This window comes from Lissotriton vulgaris, chromosome 9 (genome assembly GCF_964263255.1).
Source record: "Lissotriton vulgaris chromosome 9, aLisVul1.2, whole genome shotgun sequence".
NCBI lineage: Eukaryota > Metazoa > Chordata > Amphibia > Caudata > Salamandridae > Lissotriton > Lissotriton vulgaris.
In genome coordinates this window covers 789,540,284-789,556,505 of record NC_141697.1, presented here as the reverse complement: position 1 = coordinate 789,556,505, position 16,222 = coordinate 789,540,284, and positions in this window count along the sequence as shown.

Below are 16,222 nucleotides of genomic sequence, written 5' to 3'. Positions count from 1 at the left end.
ACCTCCCATCACCAACATCCTATTTTCTTGTGCACAGTTCTGTATGTGTCTGTGCAGAATACCCACTACAGTAGTAGCACATTTTGTTGGTGGGAGTTGTCAAAGCCTAGAGATTAAAGAGGACAACGCAAAGGACAGGAGTGGACCCAGTGGCTACAGCTATTGTTCTATCACAGCTTTATTCAAAAGAAATAAACCTTAACTAAAGAGTCGCCAACAGGGCAAGCATAGCAACAGACAGTCTAATAGTAGTAGTACAGAGAGTCATAGCAGAAGCAGTTTGAAGGAACTGAAAGGCAGGGATAAGCAACATTTGGAAAACAGATAATGAAGATCAAAGAAGCTTTTGTTAAAAATTGAATTAGGAAGCGTAATTAATAGTTTGGAAAAAAGAAGGTGCGTTAAAAGTTAGAGAAATATAATTGTTAATAAAAGAAAGCACTGTAGGACTTAGTGGGGCCAGCAGCAGGACCCTCTGTAGAGGAGCGCTCTTCTGGTGGTTGTCCTGCCGACTCGACCCCATCTTCTTGCCCCTGGGTGCTGAACATATAAGAAATAATGAAGGAAGAGAGAAACATTGAGTGCTGTGGAACAAATTAATCATTTAAAAAAAACGCTCTAACATTTTAGGAAACAACAATTGCAATAAAATTGACCTATCTAATCAAAACGACTACTAGCTTGCAGGATTCACGGACCGTCTACTTATATGAACACTAATCAAATGTTCCATAATCATTCTGATTCGAGAATACTAACGAAGCCTAAGTACCACCTGACCTACCCCACCTATTCCAGACGGGCCAATTGTTCAGTAAGTCTGCATTTCCATTTTATTTTTGCCATCAAAAATGCATAGATGAGATGGAGGACACATGCATAAATTTGTACATACACCAAATTGTTGGTTGGTTGCGTCGTATGTTCTTCTGCTACTGACTGACAATGCTAAGCCTACCACTCACTAAACAAACTACATAAAGGTTCTATGGAGGACTGGGGTAAGAAGCATTCAGTTACAGAGGAGGCGTCACACCAGACCGTAAAGAAAATATGAACTAATACTAAGTAAACCTATCATCCATCCACCACTATTTCACAGAAGGACAATGGAAGGACTAGACTCTAGCAATAGCATTAACTAACTTCAGTTCTCTAAAGTAAATTCTAACATCATTAATCAGCCCAAGCTAGCGCAAAGTTACAAACAAATAAGAGAAGTGCCGAGCAGCACCTGTGTCATACAATCACAGAAGATTTTGAAACGGAATTGATCTGCAATGTAACTAAGCGCACCAGTAATCATGTTATTCGTCCAGGAATTATGCACAATACTTATACTACTATAGATTACTAGCTACTCTCCAAGCCCCACGACCTCGACACCCAGCAGGTCCAACAGGTCCTACTCCCAGTCTGACCACCGGTGGGCCAGCTGGTTGTGGGTGCTCCGGACCCCCGAGCTGCAAAACACTGCCCGGCACACCTTCGCCCACTGGTCGTGACGCTCCTGGGTAAGGTACACAGAGCCTGGCATGCTGCCTGCTGCCAAGGTCAAGGGGAGGTGGCCCTGAATGAAAAAAACCAGGGCGGCCACCTCCGCCTCTGCAAAAAGCTGTCGGGCCTTCACCCCTTCTCGCGAACACGCACTTGTTGTCGTAAACAAGTTGATAGCGTTCCCGAAAATGACATGCACAACACAAACACGTTATACGCGACCCGGAACAGGAAATAAGGTAACTTGTGCGGGCGGGACAATTGAAATAACAAGATGGCCGCGCCCATAGGCGGCCGCATGGGTAAGTTCGCGAGCTACGATACCCCAAGCATGCAGACTGCACCCCGAACACGCAGAACGTGCTCCCGAACAAGAAAAACACATCGCGAACGGGTCCGACAAGCCACTACGCACGCTTGCGAAGCTACGTGAAGCTCGCATAGTTAGTTCGTGAACGTCTTTGTGTAGCTTCGCGTAGCGCGACTACGCGCTCTACGCCCAGGCCTAGCTACCACCATAAACTATGTTCATGACTGGATGACCTCTCCCAACTTACAGCTAACCCCTTTAAAAACTGAATTTCTTTTTATCTCAAGTTCGAAATCATCACTGCTGCTGCAGTCCTGATTGGAAACTCACAACATCCTCAAGAGTAAACCCACCATTGTTGACAGCGTCAAGTCTCTGAGAGTCACCCCATACAAATGACTCAACCTACATTCTCAAAGCAGCACTATGGCCAAAACCACTCGCTATCAACTACAACTTCTGATGGGAATCCACTGTTACATTCCAGAATAAAATATTAAATCTCTTGCTCATACTCTGGTGGTTTCCAGAATAGACTATTGTATCTCTCTTCAGTCCGGTCTCCTCAAAGCCCATCGTAAAACCCTGAAACCCAATCCACAATTGACAGCACAGCTTGTCTACGGTGCTTAAAGAAATTACCAGATTACCCTCATGCCGATCACTCTCCGATGGTTGCCAATTGAAGCAGGGGCTATCTACAAGACTGGCCGCGTCACCCATAAAGCCCTTTACACATCCACTCCCCATTGTCCCGTGGACAAACTCAAGCTATCAGGTGGCTCCAAACCATCGTGAAATGCCAAAGCAATGCTCCTTGAACCCCTGTCCTTGAAAATGGAACAACTGATGGGCATCTGTCTCGGTAAGTACAACCAGAATCTGGAATTCACCACCTGTAAATCTGCACACAACTATCTCACTGATTACTTTCAAAATGGACCTGAAACCCTTTCTCTTCGAACTGTACTTTGGCTAAAATGCAGTAATCAACTCGTAGTACAGCCCCCTATACCACCACAACCTTTTTACGGATGCATGATAATTCAGCCTTTTTACTGCCTTTGTACATTATGTAATGAATTACCTTGCTATATTTTCAACCTTGGTAATTACTTATAGTTGTATTGTCCATCTTAAACCATCAGTAATCCATGTAACACATTTTTCCCTGTAAAGTGCTTTGGCACCTTTGGGTAATGTCTGCACTATATAATTATGCATAAATAGGTATAAAAAATAAAAAATCATGCAACTTTGATCTCGCCTATTTCTGGAATGAGACAACATGGCTGCAGGAATGGCCCTCGATCTTAGTAGGCAGTTGCAGGATGTGTGAATACAGGAAACAGGTGTTGTAAGGTTCATGGCAGGCATTGGACAGCTTCTGGTCTTCTCAGCAGTGAGCAGCAGATGGGTCGTCACTTACAGCAGCACACTGGCAAGTTGCACTTTGTAAATGTGGCAGTGGTGATCACCATAGGCATATGTCTTGACTTCAGTGACGACATCCAACACAGACACAGTTCTTGACATTTTTGGCAAGGTCAACCATGATTGCATAGTGGAGAGGTCAGATGGCAAACTGTGCTTCCCTCTTGAAACAGTCCTTTGGAGAGTCTGAACCCACACTTTTCGAACTTGCAGATTGCTCTCTGCATTCTTTTTTCTCCTGGTTGACCCTCTGCACTATAGTCTGGAGGTTTATGGCACTCCCTGGACATTCACACCTCATCCAGTCTTGACAGGCTCTTTCCCTCTCTTAGCAGATAGGCTGGCTTCCAGACCCTTCCGATCAGGAGTACAGTGCTTCTAGCAAGACAAACTCCAGGTGTGGCTCACTGGTTAGAGCAGGCAGACCCTGAAGCAGAGGTCAGACCCGGGACCAGGGTTCGATTCCCGACGCGGCAGGGTGATGAGCTCAAATGTCCACGGACTCGATAATTCTCGCTTTGGTGCCTGACCTAATCATGGGTTCACACTCTGCAACTCTGGGCATTAAGCTTGCTTAATCTCCACAACGGCCCCCCGCGGCGGGATGCCTGGCTTTCACCTTGGGGATGCCCTGTAGGGGCTATCTCACAGGGAAAAACCAGGACGGGTTCCCAAGGCAAGCGCGGAGATACCCCTTCGGGGGTCGATTCTGGCGCTATATAAGAAATGCAATAATAATAATAATAATGTGCTCTTTCCTCTGGGAAGCTGGCTGGCACACAGACACCAGCTGTGGGTGTACAGCAGTCCTCTGAATATGCTGCGGAATATTGCTATACCAAAGGGGATGATGGACAGAGCACTTGAGCAAATCAAACCCTCACCCCCAGTCAACTGATCTGGGTTTAATCCATCACCATTCTTTAGCTCACTCCACCACCCCAGTTCAGACATGGCCATATGCAAATCAGTCTGACCCTGTGCCTCAGGGGAACAGTCCAACCCGAACTGCCAAGCCATGTCTTTCCTGGACCGGAAACAAGTATCCTGGGACCGGTTTTGGGTTCATAACCCTCATCAGCCAGGCTATCTTGAATCCAGTGGCAAAGTGAGCAAGGGACTCACGTCTGGGCATACCCTGCCAACTTAAGGCGAACATAGCGATACCAGAGGGGATGATGGACGGAGCGCTTGAGCAAATCAAACACTCACCCCCAGTCAACTGATCAGGGTTTAATCCATCACCATTCTTTAGCTCACTCCACCACCCCAGTTCAGACATGCCCATGTGCAAATCAGCCTGACCCTGTGCCTCATGGGAACAGTCCAGCCCGTACTGCCAAGCCATGTCTTCCCTGGACGGGAAACAAGCATCCTGGGACCAGTTTCGGGTTCATAACCCTCATCAGCCAGGCTATCTTGAATCCAATGGCAAAGTGAGCAAGGGACTCACGTCTGGGCATACCCTGCCAACTTAGGGCGAACATAGCGATACCAAAGGGGATGATGGACGGAGCGCTTAAGCAAATCAAACACTCACCCCCAGTTAACTGATCTGGGTTTAATCCATCACCATTCTTCAGCTCACTCCACCACCCCAGTTCAGACATGGCCATATGCAAATGAGTCTGATCCTGTGCCTCATGGGAACAGTCCAGCCCGAACTGCCAAGCAATGTCTTCCCTGGACCGGAAACAAGCATCCTGGGACCAGTTTTGGGTTCATAACCCTCATCAGCCAGGCTATTTTGAATCCAGTGGCAAAGTGAGCAAGGGACCCACGTCTGGGCATACCCTGCCAACTTAGGGCGAACAAAGCGATACCAAATATTGCTGGCTGTAAGTATCTCCCACTTATATACATTCAAAGGAGATAGGGAATGTGGATTCCCTGTCTGCAATCCCAGAACAGGTTTGGGATGGTTCTTCTGTCAAGTTTCGTCTCTAGACTGTTCTCTAGACACAGCCTTTGTGTACAAAGATGCTCCTCAACAGAAGTACAATGAGGAGTGAACGTCTGCCACTGGCTTTTCCTCAGTCACACTAAACAGTGATCAGGATAAAGACAAAAGGCTGACCTCACCTATACATCCCTTTCATCCTGAATAACAGAGATGAGAGTACAACCCCAACCACCTGACAAATGACAGTACCACAGGAAGACTAATCACTAGCTTCTCTCAATACAAGTGTTTAAGTGACTGTCTAAAGAAACCTCCTCTTCTCCCTCCAACTTCAGGAATGTCAGCAGTACACTTCCACTGACTGGTAAAATAACCTTAACCTCATTTTGTGTACAGGAGCAGGCAGCTACGGCTTCTAAAATGGGACCTGCATGCCTCCATTACTCTGGCTCACTCATGTACAAACTGCATGTGCTACACAAGCCATAATCACACAAAATACTCTTGGGATGTTAGCATTAGGATCTGAATTAAACACTCAAGCAAAACCTTACAGAAGTGGGGATGTCAACAAAGACAGAAGGTCCGGTCATGACTGTGGATTTGCAAAACACAGCATGGTGCCACCACCACTGTGCACGTCAAACCCTTGACAGAGTCGGTAGTCCACTGTCAGCAAAATGCAGGCACACTTGGTGCCCCCTCCAATTCACAGGACAGTTCCAGGACCTTTCTCATGTCAAAGATAGGGCCTAAGTGCACATGTTCTATTATAGTGAGCCTGGGTCCAAAATAAAAAACCAGGCTACAAGATAGTTGCAGTCAGGCACTCAAACATGGAAACATGACTGCACACCTTGCAGGGAACATTCTTAGCCCAACAGCATGTACATGTTTTTCATAAATTAATATGGCTTATCTTATCTTATTTTTACTATGTATATGTTTAGTTGACTCCTGTAAATCTGCTATTTTGTGGTAGTAAACAAGTGCATATTTGTATCTCAATGTATAATCATTGGGCTAAATATGAATTATTTCAAATCATTGCCCATGTCTAAACAGTGCACACATGCAGTAACAGCCACTCCTCACCCTGTAAATGATTAGCAGCTTAGATGTTTCATTTTGTTTTTATTTTCTTCTCCAGACCTACGAGGTGGTTGCAAGAAATACTTAAAGGAGCCAGTAAAGCTAACGATCATTGAGATCTGATGTCTGCCTTGCTTAAAGGAGACCTGCCTTATGTCCTGAAGAGCTAGCCTCAAGCCTGGAGAGCTGCGATTGGAAAAGAGCCCTTAACATGTGACAGATGATTTGAATAGGTAGAGTTGTTGATGGACCTGCAGACCTGATGAAAATGCTTAAGACCAACTAACCTTAAGGCCAGGCTAGAAGATTTCAGAGGAAAAAGGGTCCGCCAGCCACAACACCTGAAGTGGTAGTGCCTTAGGACTTCCTGATTTCTTGGAAGTACAGCAGAAGAATACCTCACCACAGGCCCTTGCTATTTGGAGGGCACACACCTGCATTATTTCTTACCCACCAACTTCATTCTTCCTGCATAATTTCCCACTGCTCATCCACAATTCCAGCAGTGCTGTACACTTTACCAGATAACAAAACACAAAAATATCCGAAGTCACTCACCTTTATTCTCATCAAGTCTTGATCAATGCTGCAAATGCTTGTGGACCACCAGCATCACTAGCAAACCACGTTCTCATGATTATCTCTGCATCCAATCCAGCTAGAATAGTTAACAACTCATTAAATATTGATATTTCCCCAAAAGAACTCGAAATGTCTTAAATAAAACCTTCTCTAAGCCAAACAGGCCCAGAGATCTTTCCAACATCTGGCCAATAACAGGCTGTTTTTATTCAAAATGGTAGAATGATTGAAAGATCTACTTCAAAACATACATCTACATTGGCTTCTCCATCGATTAGTTCATGAGTTACTAGTAGCGTTCCAGGTACCTGTAAGTAGCTCTCCCGTGTGCAGGCCCGCCTCCTAAATTAGAAGCATTTGCTTGGCTGCATTAATATATGTATACCAACATTGAAAAGTGTGTATTGTTCAGAACTCATGAGCTGACTTTTGGGGAAAATGGTGGAATTTCCAAAATGTATTTGAAACTGATATTTCAGTAATAAGTCATGCGACATTGGGGAGACTAATTACTCCTAGTGTCAGGGACATTACAGGTAAGTCTAATATGTATTACTAATGTAGAGGTATTCCACATTGACAAAGCCTTTTTTGTTTTACATTACCGCTGACAAATTAGCTTGATGCATTGAGGTGATTGCTCATGATAATCTTGCATAAGGAGGCCACTAATGTAATTGCATCTGATGTGGTCACTACTACCATGAAAATTAGTAGCTCGGGATGGTTTTACTGGAATATAAGTCGCTCTTGTCACAGAAATGGTTGGTGACCCCCGTCTACATCACTGTGTCCTTGTGCATGCACCTCGTGCAGCATCTCTTCTTCCCCATTCCCCATTCCCTCTTTCTCTTTCTCTCTGTCAAAAATACACACATACACACACTCTCTCCACATACTTGTGAGATAGCATCTTCTTTTCTTTTGCTGCTGTCAGTATTTCAAAAGCTAGGCATATCTCCTTCACACCCTTTCATGCACAAAGAAAATTTCAATTAGCACATATGTGACCATTGCTCTGTGTGCTCTTCAGAGAGCCAAGGGTTGTATGAGCAAATTGTCTGAACAATCATACCCTGTCATGAACACCTACTCACAACCTTAACTCACCAACACACCTAAAAGCAACTGATTTCACACTTTCTACAATACAAGAGTCCTATGTCGCATAGCAAAGCCTAAAGAACACATCAGGTAAAAAATACTGTTAGGGTATGCAAGATGACAGATTCACTGACAAGAATTTCCTTAAAGGTTTTTACAGTTATTATAACGTGTAAAGTTAAAGACATGGATATAGAGCCCGGTAGCAACTCGTATTAAATTTATTTTTGATTTTTATTCATTTTTATCAACTCGAGGTGTCCCCAAAGTCTCAGTCCTCTTCCCCACACTCTTCAACATTTACATGGAACCGCTCAACAGCATTCTAAAACAAGCAAACATCGCCTACCACCTCTAATGTGACGACACCCACTCGTGTACCTCGAGATATCCACCCTCAAAGACATCCTCCGACTCAACTCCACACTAACAAAAGTAGAACATTGGCTAACACTCCAACACCTAAAACTCAACCAAAAAAAACGAAATCCTTGTTTTCTCCAATCACTAACAACCCCCTCAAATCCAAGAATGGATAAACAACCTTGATTCTCTAAACTGCAAACTTACTCTAGCAATCTCAGCTAAATGTCTAGGGCAGGGATGTGGAATTACTATAGCCTGACACCCAGGACATAATGTTTGAGGTCAAGGGCAACAAGTTCTCATGTGTATTTTTTCCTTGGCACAAGTAGGCCCAACCCCCTGCAGCACAAACCTGTTGGTTGCCAGTTTGCAGTACCACAATATGGATCAGGAAAGGGGACTGTGTGCAGTTAAGGTAATATTTTTGTCCTTATGTTAATACTATTCAAACTTGTATTTATGGTTCATTAATTGAAAGCCTTGATTATTAGGGGGAGCGCTCTAAGTAAATGTTGTAAGCTCTGACTGCACTACTGACAGTGGTTACAGTATAAAAATATGTACACACGTTTTCAAAGTTTAGCAATATGAGGCTATGTATAATGCTCCCAGAATGCTCTCTGATTCGATGCAAATATTTGCAGAAGCTTGAAAGCAAGATTGATGATTCTTTGCTTTTAAAATAAAATGTTCATTAAAAAATGAAAGCAGGGAAAACATTTTTTTGCTAAACTACTGTAAAATTTCAAGTTCTTTTCAGCATCATTTAGTTGATGCATGCTACTATTTCCCAAAAATATTCATAATGGAAAATCAGTGTAACTAGTTTCAATAAGATTATGGAAAGCAAACATAAACAAGCATTAGCAAAGCCAGTAGTTCTGAAATTGGTGGTCAGATTTTTAGATTTGTCAATGTGTGACTTGTTTTGGCATGGTTTTTGCAAAACTGTATTGGTGTGGGTGCTGCTGGGCCCTAACCATTATAACAAACATTGGCAAAAGCAAAAATAGTTTTTGGTCTAAAAAAGCCCACACTGCCACAAGTAGTTACTGGCACTGAACAAAACTATTTTGTGTGCCAATATGCCCTTTATGAAAGAGCAGACAGCAGTCACTCATAGTGAAGTCAGCCGATACAGAGAGAGAGAGACAACATTTTAATAAACACAAAAGGCCACTGTCAAAGCCAGACCAAAGCCAGGACACCCCGTTGGGGTAGCTGCGTCAGCGCCGGGACACCCCGTTGGGGTAGCTGTGCGCTTTATAAAACACACAAATAAGTAAATAAATAAAGTAGGGCCCCAATTATTAAAGAAAGTCTCAAAAGTGCACCCGTGGTATATGTCTTCATATTAAGTGCAGATATATGGCTTTCGTGAATTCCCAACAACTCACAGAAGTAGAACAAGAAATAGTACCCCTAGAAAATATTTGTAAACTGCATTTTAGCATGAGCAAATATACATGTCGTGATATGCTCATGTGAAAGTCTGAGTGTTTACAAGTTTACTTTGCCTCCCACCACTTTTTTCCAAACTCTGGAACGTGGTTTACATCTGCCATTGTCAGGTGTAAATTTCCAATGTTTCTCAGTATGGGAAAAGATTAGAGAAGAGTTGTTGAAAACCTTTTAAACATGCACGTTAGTTGGTTTGCATAGACTCAAAAGGGCATTCTAACCCTGGGTCTTTTGATTACCACTACCTTCAGCCCCAGTGTGTAGATCTGTGGAAACGTGGCAACATAAGGGGATTGCAAGTCTTCAAACACTACTATGGTATGAGCCCTGGCCTAATCAGAGAGGCTATATCAGAGCTCTTTATCTAATGATAGTGCTGCCATAACGTGTCGCCGCACTACATGACACGAAAGGGACAAGTGCATTTTGTTACAGGACAAGTAGATTTATGAAGCAACCTGGCCCTTGGACAAGTAGATATTTTATTAAATTTCACACCCCTGCTAGGATCTCTCTAAACTAAAATCTCAACATGAGATCCTACATAAACTCAAGAGCAAAAGGCGCCCTTTACAATCTAAATCTCTTCAACAAAATCAAACCTTTCATACCCCCAATGACCTACAAAATTGCAACCCAATCTTTAGTTCTCTCCAGCATTGACTATGGAAATGCCACACTAACTGGGACTGCTAAAACACACATAGCCCCCATGAGAACCACCCTAAACGCAGCAGCAATAATGGACACAGGCACCAAGAAATACGACCATATCACCCCTGAATTACAGGAACTAAAATGGCTAACCATCAAATCACACTATGCTTTCAAAACTGCCTGTCTCACCCATAAAACCTTACACACAGGCAAACCGGATTACCTCACAGCCAAACTCACAAAAGTGGGTCAATCAAGAAACCTAAGAAGCTCCAACTTGCTCCTCTTAATCCCCCCAAGAAGACATAAACAAATAGCCCTCTCCCGCTCTTTCTCAGGGAATGCCCCAAAATCTGGAACTCTCTCCCTACCGACATCAGGACTAATCCCTCCTTCACGAACTTCAAGAGACAACTAAAAGAATTTCTCCTCAACCGTCATCTCTATGCATCTGGTCAATGACTGCGATCTATGTGACCACCAGTACTCTAGATGCTAGTCACTGTATTGTAATGCTTATGTTTCTATTCATGTATGCAGCTGTAAAGCGCTTTGATATCCCTCAGGTCATGTAAGCACTATATAAAACTCCCCCAAAAATAAATAATATTTGCTACTGGGTTTGAGACCGGAGGCCTCACTTAAAGTCATAAATAAGAAGACTTGAGTTCATCTTGGCAAGGGTGATAAAAGTGAAGGCTTTTGTCCTGAATTATACGGGAAAAATCTGCTGTTGTGGGGGACAGAGGGAAGAACAGGATGTCACTGGCTGCAGCAGTATCATTAAAGAAGTGTATTTAGCATGCCTTGTGAGTCATTCTATTAGAGTCATCCTGGCAGAGAATAGCACGTCATGTCCTGGGTTAAACACTGCCTCAACAATTCTCCCTTCAGTGAATTAACAGCAACAAAAAATGACCTGATCATCACCTGGCCAACTGGGACCACCATGACCTGAATCTGAGAAATTCTTAGGGGGTGTGTTCCACTTCACAGACCTCTGTCTCTGCCTTCCAGCATACCTTCTTCCTATACATTTCCTCTCTGTATAGCCCTTTTACTCACCTGCACCCGGGTCTCTAGAGGTGTCCTTAGAAGGGGACTGAATGAAGCCCATGCCCCAGCAGTATTTGTCCTGCTTCCCCACCACCTTGTGTCCCACCACAACAGTTGCTCAATGTATCAGGAGGCAACACAGAAAATCATTTGAACGCTGTACCATGCCACATATTCACTTTTCCAACCACCTTTCATTGCAAAGCAGTGCTGTTTGCTTAAAATGTTTAAATTTGACTTACTATATACATATCTATATCTAAATTTCCATGTATATTACACAGTAATGGTTGTCACTGTGTAGTTATAGTTAGGACCTAGTTACCATGCGAAATGAACTCTTGTTTTGCTAATAACGTTGTCAACGTTTGATGAATCTTCATAAAACGTTCCCAAAATTAGTTCGTCCACCTCTGGCCCTTCTTGGAAAATTTCAGAGTGATGCATCAGGTGGGGGCCTAGAAAAAAGGGAGGTTTCAAAGAGCAATTTCGACTTGAAATTTCCATAGGGATTTTTAACAACCCTGCAGCTAAAATAGACGAACAGAATTACACTAAGGGGCCGATTAGGATGGCGGACGGACTTGCGTCTGTCCGCCACCCCCGAGGTGGAGGGACCGTCAGCAGGGGCTTCTGCGTTCCCTCCATCCCAATTAGGATGTGACCGCCACCCTGGCGGTCACATCCCCTACCTTTAACATTGCGGCGGATACTGCTTCAAGCAGCACCCGCCGCAAGGTTAAAAGTGCATGTTTTCCTTTGCATGCACAAAGCGGCAGGCACCGCGTGGTGCCTGCCGCTTCGTGCACGCAAAGGCAGGGGGGTACCATAGGTACCCCCCATGTGCACCCCCACCCACCTTCACCCCTGGGGGCCCGCAACGGGCCCCCAAAGAAAAGTCTGTATGCCTTTCCACGGCGGAAAGGCATAGGACCACTGACTCCTAATATGGCTGGCGGTGTCTGATAGACACCGCCAGCCATGTTAGAGCTTTTCCACCGCGGTCGGAAGGCGACCGTGGCGGAAAATCGGCAGACGGAAAAAAGATCCCTCAGCCATCCTTATCTGGCGGGGGGTCTTTTTTCAGTCCGCAGCGGTTAATCCGCATCCTACGGGCCGGCGGTGGCTTCCGCCGGCCCGGAGGATGCGGATTACCCGCAATCATAATCGGCCCCTAAATTTGGCAGAAAGCTGGATCTGTACCCAGAAAGGGTCCTTTTTACGATTTGGTGTAAATCTCTTCAGTAGTTTGATAAATTAAGGTTCAAAGTTTATAGTTCTCTGGATGGTTGGGTTTACTGGAAGCTTCCAGGAGTCCAGCGGGCCCACAAAGTATAAACAGAGTGATCCAATTGGACGAGAGGGCTTTTCCCCCTGTTGGCCGTGGACCTTCCCTGCAGGAACAAGAGACTCCTGCAAGTCCCGCAGGAGCGGGTCCTCTGATTGGCTGGTCGCAACCTGAACAGAAATGTTGCGACTGCCGTTACAAGACCTGGGCACTCAGTCCCGATGTCCTGAACATAAAATAAAATAATGGATCGGGTGGGGTAGAGGTACCCTGACCGCCTAGACCTTGTTTGGGGTCCCCAGAAGAATCCCTCGGGATCAACTAAAAACAAAGAGAAGCCTGCAAGAGCCAGCGGTGGCCCTAGACTACCATGAAAGTCCCTCGGGAACTAGTGCAGTCCACTGACTCCCACAAGAGTCTTGCAGGATCAGGAAACAATTTAAAAAAGGGAGGTTAGAGTCCATTGCTGTAGGGGGGAGTTGGCACCCCTGGGGCATGTCACTGATGACATATTCATGACATGTTCCATGACATCATAGGCGCCACTGATAACAACTGAAATTACATAATGGATGACATAACTGTGCATGGCTGGGACGCAAGCTATAGTTACTTGAGTTAACTATAACTGGTGAATTTCAGTGGGTGTTTTAGGTGAAAATGTTGCATTTTAACAGACATATTCACTTAACTATAACATCACTTTAACCTTTGTTTTTTTCAATAAATTTATGAGGATGTATAAGGTAAAGTAAGATATTAATAATATACCTAACTGTAACATCACTTTAATCATTGTTTTTATCAGTGAATACATATATGTAACCTTTGTAAGTGGGCTCTGAGTTTTATTCATGGGCCAAAACATGTCCAGCAAAAATTCACTTACAGAGATGCCATGGGGAAGGGATGGACAAGGTTACCCAGGCAATCCTGGTGAGCCGAGCATGGGTGGAGAGGAAACCGGGCTCTCGGCTGGGTTGTAGCTCTTGACAGCTTAGGCCTATTTCAGTGACCAACACCCTTACTAGGAAGGGTAGGGGGTGGAAGAAAAAGGTATGAGATACAATCAAGGCTAGGCAAATCTGACATTCAACAACCCAGAACCTTTGGGCCCCACGTTTGAATTTTTAGAAATTATGCACTGATGCACCCAACTGTAATGCCAGGAGTGACACACAGGTTAATGAAAAAGAGAATCCTGCTCATGAGCGGAAAGTCTTGTTCAATTACACAAGCTGTTCTACTCCACTTGTATAGTGGCCAGCATGCTTTTAATTGTGCGTTGCTCTCTTATAAACTCTCATGCAACCTTTAGTAACAAAGTGGTCAAAGGTAGTGGGTAAGCAAAGCTTGATGATGCATTAACAAATTGTAAAGGAGAAAATGAATGGTAAAAAATAAACATAATTTAAAAAACAAGAGAAAAAGAGTAAAAAAGGAAAGAAGAGAAGAGAGGCAAAGATGTCTGGAGAGGCAGATGTTGCTGCCAGGTTGTGGACCACCTCAGTGCCCATGGCTGTGCCACCACACTTCTTGCTGCATGCCTCATTGCTCTCAAACAGTCCACACTGGACAATGGAGATCACACGCTGGGACATATTCCTAAGAGGCAAGGAAAAGACTTAGTATATAGTAAATGGATTGGACGACAAAGGCAGGGCAGAACAAAAAAATGTCTTTAGACCCCCAAACTTATCCACAGAGGACTACTACAAAAACTGCTGTGTACCTACTGAACATTAGTACTGCACCTCAAGTTCATTGGCATTGTTAATTGTTCATCCTGCAGCCTTCATTGCAAGATGTCTCTGAGACCATGCGCACCTTCCTTGAGCACATGCTTGAACTAGTGAGCATATGAGTAATCACCAACCCCAAAGGGGAGTGGAGAGCACAGATGGTTGTAAGAAGCCTTTCAATGCAGCCAAATCTAAAGGAACCAAACATCAAACTTCAAGACATTTTGGCCAAGGCCACAAATCGGACATTTACAAAGATGAGGAGTCCAATTAGCGCTTGCGTCTTAGTCCCTCAAAGAAGAGCCACATTAGAGGTCGGATCAACTTATACATAGTGTATTATTTTCATTGTAGGGTACTTAAAATCATTGATGAGAACTAGGGCCTGCCTAGAATATTAGCCAATTGTGGGGGTAGTGGCACCAAAGGTTTTAAGTATGTTATTATGTGTCTATATGCGAATTGTGATATTTAATATTTGTACCTGTAGCACTTTCTTAAGCCTCAAAATATGAATTTTATACTTTTTAATGTATGTATTTAATGAATTGCGTACTTTTATTGTGACTTTTATGGTTTACTTGATGTAAAACCGAATACAGTTTAATATGATGATGATGATGAACTCATACATAGGCACAGTACTCTGAAACTAGTACCACAACTTCAGAGTCAAAGAAGGCCTGCAAATTGGCATCATTACAGAGGCAACATGCCACACTCAGAAAATTGTTAAGGAGAGGAGATACTCTGGGTGCAGCGAACAAAAATCCTTTGCTTACGTTTTCTGCTCAAGTAAAGGAAGAAGAAACTAGAGCTCTGGCAGGCATAGGGTGGCAGTCAGACTGTTCGGACCTGGGGAAAGTTAACCAACAGAGGGTTTCAAAAAGGAAATGGGAAAGGATGCCCATGACATCTTAATGGTTCAGAAAGCTGAATGAGGTGATACACTTAACCAAAGTGCCAGTTTACTATTTAAGAACCAGCCACCGAGCCTTAACAAGGATGCAACCTTCAACCCATTGGAATAACCAGTAAAGGCAGGCAAAGCCTAAGACTCCACTGGGACTCCACCTCCATGCAGATACTCAGATACTCACTCCTGGGGGAGTTAAACATCGCCACAATGATGGGGTGCTTTCAGTGGTGCAACAGCAGCCCTGAAGACCTAGTCTGAATTTTTATGACAGAGCTTGGATTGGGGATTCTCCAGAGCTACTGCACTACCCAACATCTCAAGTAAGCACATTGTGTTCAAAGCTCCAGCCAGTGTGATGTGGAAGACATCTCGAAGGAACACTTGAACTCTGGAATGGTGAGAGCTCTGTTGAATACAATGCAGTGTCTAAGGGACATTAATGGCTGGTACAGACCTTCTGCTCCAACATTCCAATGCTTATCTTTCTGTTTCTACCTTTTTAATTTAGAACATTCTAGCCTCAATTGGGTGGAATGTTCTAATAGCATTATAGCTCTTGTCTGCAGCATATACCTACAACAACTTTGGTTCAGGGCCTTTAACAACCTTTGTATCCCTAAACAACGGCTATTAAGCTATACTACATTTGCGTTCCAAGGACGGGTATACCTGAACAATAAGCAAATAAAATTGCATTGATGCATGGGAAGATCCCATCCTATATCAACTGGCAGTGGCACGAGAGCTAGAGAAGCTAGATTGACAGCAGTCGTTGAGAGTGTACAGGGTTCACCCACTGGGTGTTCTATAT